Source organism: Phyllobates terribilis, unplaced genomic scaffold (assembly GCF_046119375.1).
Source record: "Phyllobates terribilis strain yellow unplaced genomic scaffold, ASM4611937v1 Scaffold_136__1_contigs__length_4911898, whole genome shotgun sequence".
Classification (NCBI taxonomy): Eukaryota; Metazoa; Chordata; class Amphibia; order Anura; family Dendrobatidae; genus Phyllobates; species Phyllobates terribilis.
In genome coordinates this window covers 633,714-653,330 of record NW_027362896.1, presented here as the reverse complement: position 1 = coordinate 653,330, position 19,617 = coordinate 633,714, and the positions used below count along the sequence as shown (strand labels likewise).

Sequence of the window (19,617 nt, the reverse complement as noted above, 5' to 3'; positions counted from 1 at the left end):
GTGTACGAGGTGTACGGAGCAGAGCCGTATGTGTACGGGGTGTACGGAGCGGAGCCGTGTGTGTACGGGGTGTACGGAGCGGAGCCGTGTGTGTACGAGGTGTATGGAGCGGAGCCGTGTGTGTACGAGGTGTATGGAGCGGAGCCGTGTGTGTACGAGGTGTATGGAGCGGAGCCGTGTGTGTACGAGGTGTACTTTTTTTTTTTAAATGTTCGTGTGACCCCAGCCTTAGATTAGAACTTTTCAAATTGGCATAGAGAAGGAAGAAGTGGCGGTTTCACATCCAAATGACACTTCGCCCCGTTCAAGCGTCATTTGGACGTGAAACGGTCGTTGTCCATGAGAAGACCCGCTTCTCCACTTCCATGTTTTAACATGTTTGAATAAAGGAGAATTTTATGTGAGAAAGAGTGCCACCTCTTCCTTCTCCAAGCTAATGTGGAGCATTGTGACGAAACAGCTTCTTATCTTAATCAGCTAGACATTTAGATTTGTTAAGCCAAGAGAAATGCACTACTGTGTTTGCGTTGACTTTAGAACTTGTGTGTGTTTCTGTGGTGGGTCAAGAAGAACAGATCAGAATTTGTATAACCCTTAATGTTGTCTTCTCTTGGTTCTGAAGCAAAATCATGTTTGTTACTATGCTAATTGCATATTATACTAAAGCCAGCTAGATGTTTATTTACAAGAGCCACCTGCTATACCAACTATATAAATTGATTAAACGCTCAAACAATGAGACCTGAGCTCTGTGGAATAATACCCTCCCTAATGCTCGCCCTGTGTATGTGTGCTTGAAAGAACGGTTGGACTATTTACAGAGAGCAGTTTTTAGCTGTGGTTCTGGTAGATTGGTGTCACAGTTCCACCCCTCACTGTGTCTGGGACGCAGTTGCTAACAGCTCAGCCGTCCAATGTCAGTTTTGTGATTGACAGCTCGACTGTCCAATCTGGTACAGGGGCGTGCAATAGTTCAGTCTGGTGATTGACAACTCGGCTGTCCAATCTGAGACTGGGAAGCATTGGCTATCTTCAGGTGTTCATTATCCCAGGTGATACTACTGTACTGAGTTCTGGCAGTGGTCCACTGCAGTTCTGTGGAACGATGCAGCTCTCAGGTGCCTGTGCCACAAAGGCCTTTCCAAAACCCTTAAGGACGCCCTGGTCCTGCATGATGCCCCTTGTTCTCTGGCGGAGGCCATGACCCAGGCCATACGAATGGACCGAAGAATCCATGAGAGACGGGATGAACAGCAGGCTGCCCATTATTCTTCCCCGAAGCAGGTCCATTTACTGGAGGTGGAGCCATCGGAGATTAGAGTCGTGTTGTAGAGAAAAAACGCAGAAAGATCTCGGACTCTGTCTGTACTATGGTCTCTCTGGACATTTTCTCAAGAATTGCCCAACTCGTCCTCAGTCAGGCAAACCATCAGGAGAACATCTGAGTCTGGATGACGTCCAAGGAGGTCACCCAGACTCCCAGGTACCTTTTTCGTCCTCTACTAAAGTAATAAATACTGTGTTATCCTTCGAGATCCAGGTGTTATCAATGTGGGCGTTCATTGACTGTGGGTCTGCTGCTAACTTTATTGATTCGGGACTGATTCTGAAGTTAGGGTTAGGGACTGTTAGTTTAAAAAGACCCATGCAAATCTTTGCCCTTGACAAGACACCATTATCCCGGAATTTGGTTAAGAAGGTAACGGTGGATTTCACTCTTTAAGTAGGAGCTCTCCACTCTGAATCCATCTCATGTTTTGTATTGGATAATTTGCCTGCTGGGTTGGAACTGGGGCTTCCATGGTTGCAGATTCACAATCCTGTGATTGATTGGTGTCAGAGGGAGATTGTTAAATGGAGCTCCAATTGTTGCAAGAAATGTCTAAAAACTATACAAATATGCTCCGCTAGTCTGAAGGGTCTGCCGAGGTACCTGAAGGACTTCGGAGATGTGTTCTCGGAGAAAGAGGGGGAGATACTACCTCCCCATCATCCTTATGATTGTGCTATTGATCTTATTCCTAGTGCCAAATTGCCTAAAGCTCGACTTTAAAATTTGTCTGGGCCTGAACGGGTTGCCATGAAAGAATATGTTAATGAAAGTTTCCGGAAGGGTCATATCCGTCCTTCCTCTTCTCCGGTAGCTGCCGGATTTTTCATCGTAAAAAAGAAAAGACTGGGGTCTCCGTCCTTGCCTCGATTTCCGAGAACTAAACAAAATCACGGTTAAAAATACCCACTTCTAACTCATCCCTGACCTATATAATCAGCTTCTAGGGGCCAGGGTGTTCTCTAAACTTGATCTTAGAGGGGCTTACAATTTGATACGCATCTGGAAGGGGGATGAGTGGAAAACGGCGTTTCACCCATTTTGGTGAATTTTCTAGAATTAGTTCTGAATGTCCTGGGGTAGAGGTTGCCGTACAAAGACTTGGGGATGTTTGGAAGGAGGTTCAAAAGAATATTGGGACTGCTCAGACTCGCCAAAAACTGAAGACGATAGAAGACGTTTGGTGGTTCCTGTTTTTAAGATTGGGGATAAGGTTTGGTTGTCATCCAGGAACATTAAATTTAAAGTGCCGTTGGCAAAGTTGGGTCCGAAGTTTATTGGTCCTTATGAGATCATTGAGGTGGTCAATCCAGTAGCATTCAAATTAAAGCTTCCTCCATCCATTTGCATTCCTAACGTCTTCTATAAATCCCTATTAAAGGAATTTCTCCCTTCCATATTGTCTCCATCATCCCCGCTTCCTCCAGCGTGAGTCGACGGTGACTTGGAGTATGAGGTTCAGAGAGTGGTGGATTCTCGTAGGGTCTAATTCCCTCCAGTACCTTATCCACAGGAGGGGATACGGACCAGAGGAGAGATCATGGGTCCCTGCTCGAGGTGTGAAGGCCGATCGGTTTGTCAGGGCCTTCCATCTAAAGTTTCCTGGGAAGCCTGGGGGTCCAGTGGTCCCCCCTTAGAAAAGGGGGTACTGTCACGGTTCCATCCCTCACTGTGTCTGGGATGCAGTTGCTGACAGCTCAGCCGTACAATCTTGTACAGGGGCATGCTGGAGCGGTCAGCACTCTGATTGACAGCTAGACCGTCCCATCTGGTACAGGGGCATGCAATAGCTCAGTGTGGTGATTGACAGCTCGGCTGTCCAATCTGAGACTGGGAAGCACTGGCTATCTTCAGGCGTTCATTATCCCAGGGGAATGCCTGGCTACTTAACTGAGCTGTTTGTCCCAGATCTCTGCCAGACGTACAGTACATTCAGGTAGTGTGTGTGGTTTGTTCGCTGTGCCTTGCGTTCCGTTTATTGATCATCTGCTGCCTGACCTTAGACCTTGTTCTGATAATCCGTCTGATTAACCCCTTCTGCTCTGATCTGCTGTCCTCCTGGAATTCTGACCAACGGTACGTTAGCTGACTACGCCTTTGCGTCTTCCCTCTGTTTATGATGTACCTTCCTGGCTTTGACTTCGGACTCCTTGACTATCCCGTCTCATGGCCTGGCTGTGAAAAGTGACTCAGTGTCACAATTGGTTTTTCACAGGAAATGCTTCTGACCATCCTGAGAAGATGTCTACCACTACTAAGGCATATTCAAACCCTCCTGAGTGTGGCATTTGTATGTGATCTATCTGTATGCGCTGGAAAGGGTAAAAGGGTTTTGGTGTGCACTTCTGAGGGATTTTCTCAGTCTTTCCTGGGTTGCAGCAAGCACAAACAAGACATCATATTGTGTAGTTTGCAGCTACTGTTGAAAAGCCTGGTGCGTGGTAATATTTTTTCACAAGGTTGTGCATCTTCATTTTTGATTGGTGGGTGGTGCCATGAGCCCATCTGGCTATCATTGGGTAGAGGACCCTTGGGAGGCACAATTTTCCCAGGTATCGGGTCAGATGTATTTCATCTTGTGTGACTCCATCTTGAATCCATTTGTGTTTTTCTTCTTTGGATGCTTGCTTCTGTAGGGCCAAAAACATATTCTCCCAGGATTGTTCATTAGTTTCATCTTTCTTTGTTTCACGGTCAGTCAAAGAACATAGATGAGACGTTTCGGTGTCAAGTGATAGTATTGCTGCTTCTTTTGCTGCTTTGTTTGCCAGATTGTTCCTCCAGTATGTGCCTTAACCTTTATCACCACAACTCTTTCTGGCATCAACAGGGACTGCATCAGTTCTTGTATGGCTTTATGGTGTCTTACTGGGGTTCCATTAGCCATGATGAAATCTCTTGCCCTCCAGATTGGTCCATAGTTGTGTGACACACCCCAAGCATAGCGGCTATTGGTGTAGATGTTCACTTTCTTCTGGGTGGCCATCTTGCAGGCTTAAGTCAAGGCAAGTAGCTCTGCCTCCTGTGCAGACAGGGATGTAGGCAGTGGCTGTGCTAGCAGCACGGTATCTTCTGTGACCACTGCCATACCAGTGTGAAAACGGCCTTCTTCGTTTGCATATCTTGATCCATCCACAAAGAGTTGTCAGGTTCTTCTAGAGGCACATCTGTGTCAAATAGGTTTCTTGTCTCATGAAGGCGAGACAATCATGCTGAGCCATTTCAGAGTCGACTACCTCTTCCATCAGAGTGTTAGAGATGTGATCCTCCTCCCCCCTTGGCAGAGGTAGGAGGGTAGCTGGGTTAAGGACATCACATCTGGAGATGGTGACATTGTCTGGGAGCAGAAGTGAGCACTGTAGGCATAGATGATGGGCAGCAGGTAGGTGCTTTGGCTGTGTCTGGGCCAGAATGGCAGTGATGTCATGAGGTGCCATTATCTTCAGCGTGTGGCCCAGTATGATGTCAGAAGTCTTGTCCAACAACAGGTGAGTTGCAACCACAGCTTTCATGCAGGTGGGTGTTCCACGGCAACTGAGTCTAGTCTGGCCGAGTAGTATCCAAGTGGACGTTGCTTTCCTCCATGAGTTTGTGTGAGGACTCCTGTTACATGTCCTCCTTTTTCCATGACAAACAGGCAGAATAGTTTCTGGAAGTTAGCCAGTCCTAAAGCTGGGAAAGACATGGCTTCTTTGGTCAGACTAAAGGGAATATTCTTGAGACAGTCATACAGAGGCTGTATGTGTACGGAGGCACTTAGGATCCAGGGGCGCCAGTAGGAAAAGATACCAAGAAAAGACTGAAGCTGTGTTGAGGTCGTTGCCAAGGACATGTTCTTCACAGCCGTCTTCCTATCTTCAGTGAGATGCTTTGTTTGGTGTGAGATGCAATGTCCTAGAAACACAACTTTGCAGCTTGTCTCTGGATGCTTTGCAGCCATTGTGTGCCAGGAACTGGAGTAGTGAGATTGACTCTTTCTGAGCTTCTTTCTTGGAGTCGGAGCATATGAGAAGGTCATCAACATACTGCAGGAGCGTGACGTTAGGGTGTGTCATTTTCCAAGGCTCCAGGACAATAGTCATGGCTTGGCTGATCATAGAAGGGCTGTCCTGGGCCTCTTGACGCATCACAGTCCATATGTATTGCTGTCCCTCATGGGTGAAGGCAACCAGGTATTGGCTGCCAGGATGTAGCGGCACACTGAAGAAATCATTAGCCAAGTCAATCACTGTGAACCATTGGGAAGTAGGTGGAATAGATGACAGAAGAGTATGTGGGTTTGGCACAATTGGAGTGTCCAGAACTGTTGCTTCTTTAACTGCCCGTAGGTCCTGTACCATGCGGTACTTGGTAGGTTGACCCTTTGGTGTCTTCTTCTTAACTGGGAACAATGGAGTGTTGCATAGTGACTTGATAGGGACAATGGCTCCATTCCCTAGGTAGATCTTGAGTTGTTGTGCAATAGCAGCAGATTGTGGAATGGAGAGTGGATACTGCGGTTTCCTTGGCAACAAAGCTCCTGGCTTCAGTTTCACTTCCACAGGTGTGACATGGAGTCTTCCAATGTTTTCTGGGCCTTGTGCCCATAGGATGTCCAGGACTTGTGCCATCAGTGTAGCATCCACTGGGTCGACAGAGGTGTCCTGCAGAGTGAAGAGGCCATACACTTCAACTGAGTCTTCTTGTGATAGTGGAGAAGTCGAAGTCACAGTGCCATCTTCATGAAATCGAATATTGGCCTGAAGTTTTGCTAGTAGATCTGCTCTTAGCAGGTTCTCTGGGCAGGTTTTAGAGACTACTAGTTAAGACAGCATATTCTGTATAGGTTGCAGGCCTATGTGTAGGGGTTTGGTCATTGGTGTATAGCGTGTAGTTCCATCCACTCCCACACAAGGGACCACTTCATCTGTGAGACAATCTGGGTCTGGTAAATCGATATTTCTTATTACACTTCTGGCTGCGTCGGTATCCACCAGGAAGCTGAGAGTTTTGCCCTGAACCTCCATCTGGATGGTGGAGGTTGGACCACTTGGTTGTCTTGTGGAGTGTAGGAGTATAAGCGGTTCTGGTGCTTGTGGTTGATCCGGCTTGCGAATGTCCTATTGAGGTCTTGGACCAGGTGGTCCCTGGGATTGTTGCCATCGCTGTCCAGGCTCCTTCCTTTGAGGAGCTGAGTGGCATTTCCTCTTTATATGCCCCACCTTCCCACAGTTATAGCAGGAGACTGTGGGTCTGTGTGCATCCGTATTCCATGGAGAATTTTGTGTCACCAGCAGACTGGTGCGAGGGGGTTAAAGTTCTTGATTCTGCTCAAAATCTCTTGCCAGTTGGTAAGGGGTGTCCATATCCAGTCTTCGGTACTTGGGTGTGGTGGTCTGTAGTTGTTTCCGTATAGGCTCACGGAGACCTTGAACAAATGCTTGTACCCAGATTTGTTGATGGGACTTCTCATGGGCTTCAAATCCGAGATTCTGGAACATCTGCTTCAATTTGTGAAAGAACTTCTCCACTGTCTCCCCTTTTCCCTGGGTGATATCCTGTAAGGTAGTGGATTGGTCCACCAAGCATTCTTTAGCCCAGACATAAAGTTGTTTTAGAAAGTGTTCTCCTGAGACGTATGTTTGATACCACTCGGTATTCCTCATTCCGTAGGGCTCTAGGGCCTGTCGCATTACTGGCCAGAAAGAATCTCCTGCTCTAATTTGTACGAGCCCCTCTAAGTCTGTCCATGAAACAGAATGCATCTTCTGTATCTGACACATGTTCCTGTAAAATGACATGGGTTGTTGGTCTGGATCTGGTAGACCATTCACCAGAGTGCTGTATTCTTGGGGTTTCCAGGAGACATAATGGGGGCCTGGTCATAGGTATCACTTTGAGGCTGCAGGCTGGTTTGAGGCAGGAGTACAGGAGGTGTGGAGTTAAATGAGTCCCCATCAAATAGTGGCAACCCTCAGGTAATGGTCTGGGGGTGTCGGGGAGTGGTAACCTTGCCTTGTGCGGCCGGTGTTTCGGTTGCTATGTACTCCTTGTCTTCTTCTACAGTTGTAATAAGGATGTCACTGTTCGGATAAATCCCGGCGGCTACAGGAGTTAAAAAGGACGCTGAAGTGGAAGTGTCAGTAGATAAAATGGCCACTGGAGGGGCGGTGAACTCACTTAAGATGGCCGCTGGACAGGAAGTAGCAGGCGTTAAGATGGCTGCTGGGCTTGCTGGGGAGGAAGTGCCTTGAGCTAAGATGGCCGCTGGTGTGTAGAGCGTATCATCTGCATTGATTACTGGATACAGGGAAGTCAGTGGCTGTGGGCGATGTGCAGCACAGATTGCACAGTATTCACGCCAGTCTGCGTTCCGTGTTTGGCAGAACCTGCATGTCTAGCCCTCTGGAGAATATGGGGCAGGCCTAGATGGGGGAGGTGCATCTGCTGCAGTCACATAGTTACATAGTTACATAGTTTATAAGGCCGAAAAAAGACAAGCGTCCATCCAGTTCAGCCTATTTCTTGTGCACTGCAGCTATTCCGCAGCGTTGATCCAGGGGAAGGCAACAAAAAACCATGAGGTATAGGCCAATTTAGTCGGTGCCCCTTTCTCGGGTGGTGGCTAATAAGTATAACATCCAGTACCATCGTTATATTCTTCTATCCACATCTGTCTTTTCACTTCCCTTGCTGTCCTACACCATGCCTCCACGTCCTTGAGGGCATCATGATCCCTAAGGAGGCCCTTCTTACATGCCAACACATCCTTCCACTCTTTCTCATCCAGCTTCCCGTTAGGGACAGTTATCCCTGACAATTTGAGGAGGCTTTGACATTTTTAACATGCTTCTTTCCCTCTCTTTCAGTCACCAAATCTTTTGCCGTGTATTCGGCGGTCGTTGGCGGAGTGTTCCCACCCATAATTATAATCTGAATCCCAAATGCGATACCTCTATTTTTGCTAAATCAGTTTCTGCTTCTGGGCTGCTCCGATTTCTACTGCATCTGAAGGGTATGTTTGTAGGGCTATACAATCTCTGCCCCTCTATATCTTCCAACAGAGTTCCCACTGGTTTTGGAATAGTCAATTTGGCATTTATATTTAACCTGAATACTTTTAGTTCTGGATAAGAATTTGAGAAACCTGCGTAACCTGTTTGATGTCTAGGGAAAGGGGGCTCAGACTTTTATGACCATCCAACCTTCATCAGATATTGCCAAAACAAGAGCTTGGGTACACTGGGAACATGTCATTTAAAACACCAGATAAATTGTTAGAATGTATGCTTTCACAGCACTTTCACAAGAGTCAGTGTACAAGAGTCACACTGAAATCTGCAGGGACTCTGTGTGAATAATTAACCATAACCACAGTCGCCAACAATAGACTTTTGATCTCAACCACCCTCTGAATCCTACCAGTTAAAGCAACTACAATCCTTAAGGAACTTCTATCTGTCTAAGTATTCCAAATCAATAACAACTTCTAGCTATTATAACTAAAAATCTTACAATAAGTGTTGAGATAAAGTCACTCGTAGTGTGTCAGAAGGGAGGGATGGGTCGCTGAGACTCTTAAGCTCAGTGATGTAAAAACATGTAAGTTCTCCTGCTCAAGTAGGTGCAGAGAGAGTTAATAAACCACATTTACAAGGGAATGTTTTTTAGTGGATAATGAAAGTGCAGGGCGGGACGTTTTCCACCATACCTCCAACCAGGGGAGTATCTGGGCTTTAAATAGCCAGCCCTGACACTCAGGTGTGTTCAGTACCTGGGGAAACTTTGCTCGAGGAAGGAGCTGGCACGGGGTATGCTGAACCTGTGCGGGCCTAACTGTGTGTGGCCAGACCATGGCCGAGATACGGATTGTGCTGCATGTTTTATATTTTGTTTTGTCTCTTTAGCCGAATGGGCTGTATTTTCTTCTTGGACTCCAGGGTAGTTTATGACTGCTAAATAAGCTAACCCAAAAATTTAAAGAGACAGTATCCTGTGTTTTACCTCCGCTTACAGCCGAGCTTGTCGCTATACCACAGTGTATACAGAGTGAATTCAAAACTTAACTATACTACACTATATGCCATACCTATACGGTAGCTTCGAATACGCCGCCTGCGGACAAATCATACACACAATGTAAACAGATAGAAAACAGCTTATGAGACTGCTAATGCCGGGCTCTGCAATATTTATTCAACTGTGAATGTTTAACTAATACACCTCTCTAATCCTGTTATCCAGTCACCTCCAATCTGGATTCGATATTACAAGTTCTACACTATTCTATATGTACAATCTATTAGCATGTGGATCCTTGATCAATATGAGGTGACTGGTACAACGTGGCACAGGCAGACTGGAGACCATTATGGATTGTCTACAATTTTAAATATATGAGTAGGAAGGTACATATTCATATAACTTCCATAATCATACATATATTTATATCCTCAACACCATCAGCTTGGTAGCATAGATTTTTTCAAAGAGACACAGATTTGGATTCTACATGATTTCAGTCTAAGGGAATATGGCCCTGACTGGAAAGATGCTCCATTAACCATCAGAAAGCCTATGGATACATTTGGGGAGACCAGGTTGGGATGATGAAGTCACTTGGCTCCATGGATATGCTGTTTGGGGTTGCCAGGGGGGACCCTCCAGTCACCTGGAGCCCATGGAGACATTCGGAGAAACCAGATTGGGACAAGCCGGTCATTTGACCCCATGGAAACTCTCAGAGATGTCAGGGTGGGACCCTCGGGTCTCCTGGCCTTGTACCACGATGGACTGTAGGCTTCCTAATTTTGCAGCTACCTTCTCTCTGTGGGGGCCCGCCAAAAGTGGGGGGACACTGGTTGAGGTAGTTGGCCCTGGAAGTCCCAAAGTCGCAGCTGTTCTATCCCAGGCGGACCAGCAGAAGGGGGAAACTGTGTAATGTTGTACCATCTTGGGTATTCGCTGGGACTGTTTTATGTGTTTATTGTCTGTTTTGTGGTTCAATAAAGTATTGCCCCACTGTTTTACCCTCACCCTGTGTTGTCTGAGTAGTATTAAGCCCACAGAAGACCCCGGGTCTTCACAAGCATCTTTCGGCCACGGTGTCGGCTAGCTGCAAGTAGTTCTATTTGATTTTCCTGAGAGGTTTTCATCTGGTAATACACATCCTAAGGCTGGGGTCCCACTAGCGAATCACATCCGATGCGATATACTAATGACATTCGGCTCCCGCTCTGCTGCGAGCGGGAGCCGAATGTCTGTGCTCCATGCTGCGATCCTCTCGCACAGTGAGGATTGCAGCACAGCTGCGGAGGGGATGGAGAAAGTAATTTCTCAATCTCCTCTGTTGCTCGCATCGGCGGGAATCGCTCGGCACTCGGGTAATATCCGAGTCCAGAGCGATGTTTCACACGCACCCATAGATTATATGGGTTTGTGCGATCCAATTCCAGCATGCAATCGCAGCATGCTGGGTTTTTTCTCCAGCCCGATCGCAATCTGATCGGCGCTTGAAAAAAAAAACGCAACTGAGCACAGAAACATAGAATTAAATTGGTCCGAATGCAATCCGATTTTCTATGGGATTGCATTCGTCCGATTTAATCGCAAGTGAGAGCGAGCCCTAAGACAACGTTCAACTATAGAATCCCGGTGTGTTTTCTTCCCCCAAAGTCCTTCTATACCTAAAACGTCAGCTAGGCTTTAGTGGTTCTCGAAATATGACCCCTGGTAGAAGACTCTAATCTGCGCTTTGTTTACAGGACTCAATTTTGCCAAAAAAAAACTAAATTCGCAATGGAGGTTGAATAATTTTGATTACAGCTGTTCTGTCTTGCGTCACTTCTTTTAACCACTTCAGGGTTCGGAAACCTTGAAGCAGTTAAAAGAAGTAACACGTTCATTCGTCAAACAAGCTGTTTGCACGCTGCCCACTTTACATACTTGAAAGTGCAGATCAAAGATGCAAGTGGCTGAGCCATTGCAAAAAATCTATGGCAAAGCTGCTTCAGGAAAAAGACCACCAAATTTTTCTTGAAATGACTTGGACGGCATCTTAAAGACGCAATGTGCACATAGCCTAACAAGCATTATAATTTAAGTTTTCCCCATACCGGCTGTCCTAGTTCTTTAACTTAGGCTCCATTCATACATCCGTGTGAGTTTTACCAGCTGCCAATTTTTTTCAGGTATCATCATGGATGTGAGTGTAGCCTCAGGCTGACTTCACATGTCTAGTAATCATCCTTTAACGCGGATCCAGTAAACAGAAAATGATCGGTTTTAAAATGCTAAAACACCTGCATTTTAAAGCTTATACGTTCACTCTGACTTCATTGAATTAACAAACGGATCAATCAGCAATCAGTTTTTTAAGACTAACAAAATATTTGAGCCGACGCAACTGTTTTGTCCAGCTAAAAAAATATTACAGCTGAATCAGTTTATCAGGAAAACAGAATAAAAACTGATCAAAAAGTTATACTTTTCCTAAAATGTAACCAATAAAAACTATTCCAACTCCGTCCCACTCCCCATAAAAAAAGCCACCATACATTTCATTCAATCGAAACATAAAAATGTTGTGGGTCTTTAAATGTAGCAGAAGAAACAAAGTGATTTCATTGTCCAAGAGTAGAAAAAACAAAACATACTTTCCTGTGTGAGCTCTTTGATGTTCATGAAGTTATATGTGGGTAAAACATTTCTAAACATCCCGAATATAATTATGACATAGCACCTATATGAGTTATGTGATGGTCAATAAGATATGATCTCCTATTTTTCTGACATTCTGTGCATGAAAATTACTTCATCCCTGTGTGACTTCTTTGATGTCTGACCAGATCTATTTTAGCCTTATAACATTGTCCACATTCTGAGCATGAATATGGCTTCTCCCCAGTGTGGCTTCTCTGATGCTTAATCAAACATGATTTACGGCTAAAACATTTCCCACATTTTGAACATGAAAATGGTTTTTCCCCCGTATGAGTTCTCTGATGTATAATAAGAGTTGATTTCTGTTTAAAACAATTTCCACAATCTAAACATGAGTACGGCTTCTCCCCTGTGTGACTTCTTTGATGTCTGACCAGATCTATTTTAGCTTTATAACAATTTTCACATTCTGAACATGAATACGGCTTCTCCCCAGTGTGGCTTCTCTGATGTATAACAAAAGTAGATTTATGGCTAAAACATTTGCCACATTCTAAACATGAAAATGGTTTTTCCCCCGTGTGAGTTCTCTGATGTATAATAAGAGTTGATTTCTGTTTAAAACATTTTCCGCAATCTAAACATGAATGCGGCTTCTCTACTGTGTGAATTTTTTGATGATTAACAAGATATATTCTTAAACTGAAAGTTTTCCCACATTCCGAACATGAATATGGCTTCTCTTCTGTGTGACTTCTTTGATGTTTAATGAAATCTTCTTTGCTTCTAAAACATTTTCCACATTGTGAACAAAAAAATGGCTTCTCCCTTGCGTGAATTCTGTGATGTATAGCAAGAGTTGTCTTACGTGTAAAGCTTTTCCCACATTCTGAGCAGGAGTATGGCTTCTCCCTTATCTGAGCTTTTCTTTCGTTAACATCGCTTCTGTAACTTTTTCTTTGCTTGACAGTCTGAAGTGACTCAGAGGATAAAACCTGTTGTTCAGATGATAGATCTTTGTTTTGGAGGGCTGAGATTGTATCTGGAATAATGGCATGCTCTTCACATGAAGCTGGTGTGATACCACAATCCTCTACTTTACATTCTGAAGATGTCAAACATCTCCTGGTGAAGTCATCTAGCAAAAATAAAAGCAGACTTATTTTGTAATATTATAACCGTAACATTATGTTGTTAAAGGGGTTTTCCCCTTTCAGAAAATCCTATCCCTGAGCACAGTTAGTTTTTTTTTTAACAATCTGCGCTTTACTCATTGTCCCTGGGGCAACCGGCGTTTCTCCGCTACTGCTCAGCGTCTGATATTGGCTGCAGACCTGACATCACATCAACAGCATGGCAGTCAGTGAGCTCAGGAGCACTGCCTGTGTAGACCTAATGGCTCTCAGAGCTGCCGAGCTCACTGATCGGCTTTTGCTCTATTGACGTACGTGGCGCTCATACTCCATACTGAATAGATCTAGAGGTTTCGAAAATGTTGTTTCCATTTTTCATAATTTGCAGATCATTAACATATCTATTGATTCTGTGATTTCCTTAATTCCAGGACTTTTCCTTGTTGTTGTAAGTTTAATGTTATTGGGTGTACATACATTGTTCCTTGACCAGAAAAGTTCAGCTAAGGTTTCCAATGTTTTCTAAGATACTCTTTTATAAATGTTATACAGGATTTCTTTGCACAATAAAGGGGCAAACATTTCATATAATTAATTTCACAAACTCATTCCAGATATTTTCATGGTTTCTGAGCCAGAAACGCATATCGCGTACCAAGAGAACAGTATCCATGACTGCCTTACATAATGCTACATAAGTGGAGGAATACTTTAGAAAACTATAAATGTACAGCTAACAAATCCTGAGAGGACAAAGCTCATAAAATGTAGCACAAAATTATTTCAGCCGGTGACTGAGAAGAATCTGTGACTTCTCTGTATTTAGTGGTCACTACTCACCTGGGTGGTCATATGTAGGAATCTCCTCTTTACACCGCTCATCACCCCTCACATATGTCTCTGTAGTATTAATATGGGTCAGATCTTCACCCTGAAAGAAATATTATAACAGTCACAGACAGATGAGAAGTCACATCAATGATCAGCTCTAATCCTGCCATCTCCACCGTTCTCATTACACAAGTATAAAACATATAATACTGGTGGATAAAACAAGACTGAGCACAAGACCTTCACAGCCGTCTACACATCATAGGGGAGATCTCATGACACCTTCTCTCCATCTACCTGATGATCCTGAGGAACATTGGGGTCTTCTTGTTTACAGTCCTGTGGAAGAAGAGGACGGGGACATCTCTCTGGTGTTGTCCTCTTACTGGATAGATCTGGAGGAAACACATACAGGGACTGAATTCATTCTTTACATACAGATAATTATAGGCCGTGTATATTTAGTCCTGTCTATTACCTGGTGATGTGAGGGGCTGGGGAACCTCCATCATGACGTCCTTGTACAGATCTTTGTGTCCTTCTAAATACTCCCACTCCTCCATGGAAAAATAGACAGTGACATCCTGACATCGTATAGGAACCTGACACATACAATGATACAGTCATCCCCCGGATCCCTCCATAGCGTTACTGTATAATGTCCCAGCATTCCCAGCAGTGTCACCTCTCCAGTCAGCAGCTCAATCATCTTGTAGGTGAGTTCTAGGATCTTCTGGTCATTGATGTCCTCATGTATCAGGGGGTGAGGTGGAGGCCTCGTGATTGGGCTCAGGGGTCTTCCCCATCCCTCAGACACAGGGTCCTGACAGCGCTCTCTAGAGGTCTTCACTACTGTGTAATCCTGGTTATGGAGAGAGACATTAATAAATCTCCCTCCAGACATTTCCAGAGTCCTCACCTCTCCAGTTCTGTCCATCTGTTATTCCCATAGATAAGAATGATGTAATGTGACGTCATCAGAATCTCTCACCTCTCCAGTAAGCCGGAAGAGGATCTCTAGGGTGAGGTGGAATATCCTCTCCGCCATCTTGTCTCTGTCCATATCCATCTTTGATGGGTCAATCAGGAAAACTCTCCTAGGGCTCGCACTTATCAGCGTAAATAAAATTGCTCCGATGTTGTTCCTGAAAAGTAAGACGAGTGTCATGCGAGTACAATGCGATTTTTCTCACCTACCAACTGTTTGACAAGCGTATGCAATGCGTTTTTAAAAGCTAATTTTCTAATTTATAAAACAATCTTAAATACAGATATAGATGATTGATAGAAATATGTGAGATATATAATCAGTGCTTTGTGTGTGTAGTTTTCTGTAATTAGCTAATAAATAAAAGAAAAAAAATGACGTGGGGTCCCTCCTATTTTTTACTAACCAGCAAAGGCTAAACAGACAGCTGATATTAATAGGATGAGGAAGGGTCCATGGATATTGGCCTGCTCCCAGACTAACAACACCAGCCCTCAGCCGCCCCAGAAATGACGCATCCATTAGATGCACCAGTTCTGGCACTTAGCCTCGGCTCTTCCCGCTTGCCCTGGTGCGTTGGAAAGCGGGGTAATGATTTTGGGGTAGAAGTCAGCTGACATCAAGCCCAGGAGTTATTAATGGAGAGGCATCTATAAGACACCCTCATTACAAACCTGTAAGTTTAAAGCAAAATACACAGACAGCTAAAAGTCCTTTACTTGGACAAAGCGCTCCCGATCCTCTTTTACCCATTCATTATTTTTAACAAATCAAATATTCGTAAATCCATCCCACAACGATCTCAAACTCTGCTACATCCGGATGGTGTGTTGAGTGGTGACATAAGCGACCGCTCAGCACATCAGTAGCTGCCCCAACGCGCGTTTTCGCTTTGTTAGTACATGGCTTCATCAAGGGGAAGTAGCGTACTACGCCTACGCTACTTCCCCTTGATGAAGCCATGTACTAACAAAGCAAAACGCACATTTGGGCTGCGGTTTATTCCCAGGGGGATGATTCGACTTTATGGGTAAGACTTGGCTGCTTTGACGTGGCCTTGTATTTGGAGGATTTGGGTGTTTTATAGATGTGTGAGGGGGAATTAAGCATAATACTAATGATAAAAGTACTATCATAGAAAGATTTATTCCCTTCTTACACTATCCTCCCCATTCATTTAACCATTTGTGTCTACCCATTTACTGAATCCTCCCCCCCTCCTTTTTTGTTACCGTCTATACTATATTTTTTTGTAATTTTTTTTTGTCTGCTGGTCACTTCATGACTTTTAGGCCATAGCCCCACTATCATTAGTATTCCGTCAGTATTTTTTCTCAGGAGTGGGAGATAAATGCAGAATTGGTGACTTCTTTCTATTCCACCTTTTCTCTGATTGTTCCTCGCCCGGTTTTGGTTCCCACTGCTGAGAAAAAAATACTGATTGAATACTGACCAAATACTGATAGGGGGGCTGTGGCCTTAGATTGTTTTTAGTGAGATATTTTGTACTAATAAAGGAAATATTACTTTTAACCTTAAAAACTCCAGTGGTTCGCCAGGTTTCTCTTAAAAAAAAAGCTCTGTCTGAACAAAACCTAAGTGTTGATATTTGTGCAAAAGTTGTAAAATGTAAAAATACATGTTGGTATTAACATAATGGGGAAAATCCTAACGTTCTCCCATTATTTTACCAAGCAGTAAAGAGAGTAAAAAGAAATCTGAAAACCAAGGACAGGACTGACGTCTCCGCTGAGGACTGGAGGAGGTTCGGCCTGAATGCTGCACTCGTGGTGTGAACACGGACATATTAGATTATTTGTGGATATTCACGTGTCTTATTCTGGGGCGATTTCTGGACTAAACACAGTTATTTTATTGGACTGGTCCACGAAAAAGAACAGATTGTCCACGGACGACATTTATGAGCTGTATATTATATATGTATCCAGTATTTTGTGGTTTCTTTTACTCACTCTGGGATCTTTCTAGTTCTGCACAATTTACTTTCTGTAGGTAATTCTCACTCTGCTCTGCCCTCCGATTCTTTAGGAGGAACCTGAAGAGCATGACGGCCTTTCAGGCAGTATAGGCATTCCTCCAAACTTTGTAAGAAGCAAAGGAGGGACACGGCAATTTTGGCACCGCCCCTGGCCACACCTCAATCCACGCCCACTTACCATTTCTTTCTCACAGGGCCGGCATCAGGTTTTTGTGCGCCCCGGGCGAACGAGTCTTAGTGGGCCCCTTTAACACATACCACGATTCATGATGCACAGATACAGCAGATGAATATTGGTATAGTACAAGGCCAAAGATTTCACTTCTTACATTACATGAGTGATATCTATTATAAATCCTACAATAGCTCAGAAACCGGCGAATTCTCGCAGCGCACATCGGATAGTATAATCCTCCATATAGAATAAATGGGCCCCATATATTGCTCCATACAGAATAATGGGCCCCATATATTGCTCCATACAGAATAATGGGCCCCATATAATGATCCATACAAAATAATGGGCCCCATATATTGCTCCATACAGAATAATGGGCCCCAAATAATGATCCATACAAAATAATGGACCCATATAATGCTCCATACAAAATAATGGGCCCCATATAATGATCCATACAAAATGGGCCCTATATATTGCTCCATACATAATAATAGGTCCATATAATGCTCCATACATAATGGGCCCCATATATTACTCCATACAGAATAATGGGCTTCATATAATGCTCTATACAGAATAATGGACCCATATAATGCTCTATACAGAATAATAGGCCCAATATAATGCTCTATACAGAATAATAGGCCCCATATAATGCTCCATACAGAATAATGGACCCCATATATTGTTCCATACAGAATAATGGACCCCATATATTGTTCCATACAGAATAATGGACCCCATATATTGTTCCATACAGAATAATGGACCCCATATATTGTTCTATACAGAATAATGGACCCCATATAATGCTGCATACAGAATAATGGACCCCATATATTGTTTCATACAGAATAATGGACCCCATATATTGTTCCATACAGAATAATGGACCCCATATAATGCTGCATACAGAACAATGGACCCCATATAATGCTGCATACAGAATAATGGATCCCATATAATGCTGCATACAGAATAATGGGCCCCATATAATGCTGCATACAGAATAATGGACCCCACATATTGTTCCATACAGAATAATGGACCCATATAATGCTCCATACAGAATAATGGACCCCATATAATGCTCCATACAGAATAATGGACCCCATATAATGCTGCATACAGAATAATGGACCCCATATATTGTTCCATACAGAATAATGGACCCATATAATGCTCCATACGGAATAATGGACCCCATATAATGCTCCATACAGAATAATGGACCCCACATATTGTTCCATACAGAATAATGGGCTTCATATAATGCTGCATACAGAATAATGGACCCCATATATTGCTCCATACAGAATAGTGGGCCCTATATAATGCTCCATACAGAATAATGGACCCCATATAATGCTGCATACAGAATAATGGACCTCATATATTGTTCCATACAGAATAATGGACCCATATAATGCTCCATACAGAATAATGGACCCATATAATGCTCCATACAGAATAATGGACCTCATATAATGCTGCATACAGAATAATGGTCCCCATATAATGCTGCATACAGAATGGGCCCCATATAATGCTCCATACAGAATAATGGGCCCCATATATTGCTCCATACAGAATAATGGGCCCCATATATTGTTCCATACAGAATAATGGACCCCATATATTGCTCCATACAGAATAATGGGCCCCATATAATGCTCCATACAGAATAATGGACCCCATATATTGCTCCATACAGAATAATGGGCCCCATATATTGTTCCATACAGAATAATGGACCCCATATAATGATGCATACAGAATAATGGGCCCCATATATTGCTCCATGCAGAATAATGGACCCCATATATTGCTCCATACAGAATAATGGGCTTCATATAATGCTCCATACAGAATAATGGACCCCATATATTGCTCCATACAGAATAATGGGCTTCATATAATGCTCCATACAGAATAATGGACCCCATATATTGCTCCATACAGAATAATGGGCTTCATATATTGCTCCATACAGAATAATGGACCCCATATATTGCTCCATACAGAATAATGGACCCATATAATGCTCCATACAGAATAATGGACCCATATAATGCTCCATACAGAATAATGGGCTTCATATAATGCTCCATACAGAATAATGGACCCCATATATTGCTCCATACAGAATAATGGGCTTCATATAATGCTCCATACAGAATAATGGACCCCATATATTGCTCCATACAGAATAATGGGCTTCATATATTGCTCCATACAGAATAATGGACCCCATATATTGCTCCATACAGAATAATGGACCCATATAATGCTCCATACAGAATAATGGACCCATATAATGCTCCATACAGAATAATGGACCCCATATAATGCTCCATACAGAATAATGGACCCCATATAATGCTCCATACAGAATAATGGGCTTCATATATTGCTCCATACAGAATAATGGACCCCATATATTGCTCCATACAGAATAATGGGCCCCATATAATGCTGCATACAGAATAATGGGCCCCATATATTGCTCCATAC

The 19,617-nt window shown here is 43.6% G+C and overlaps 1 pseudogene; it reads right to left on the bottom strand.

The window, feature by feature from the left end:
• LOC141204938 (uncharacterized) overlaps positions 1-19,617 on the bottom strand; it is a 72,856-nt pseudogene that overhangs the window by 14,700 nt on the left and 38,539 nt on the right.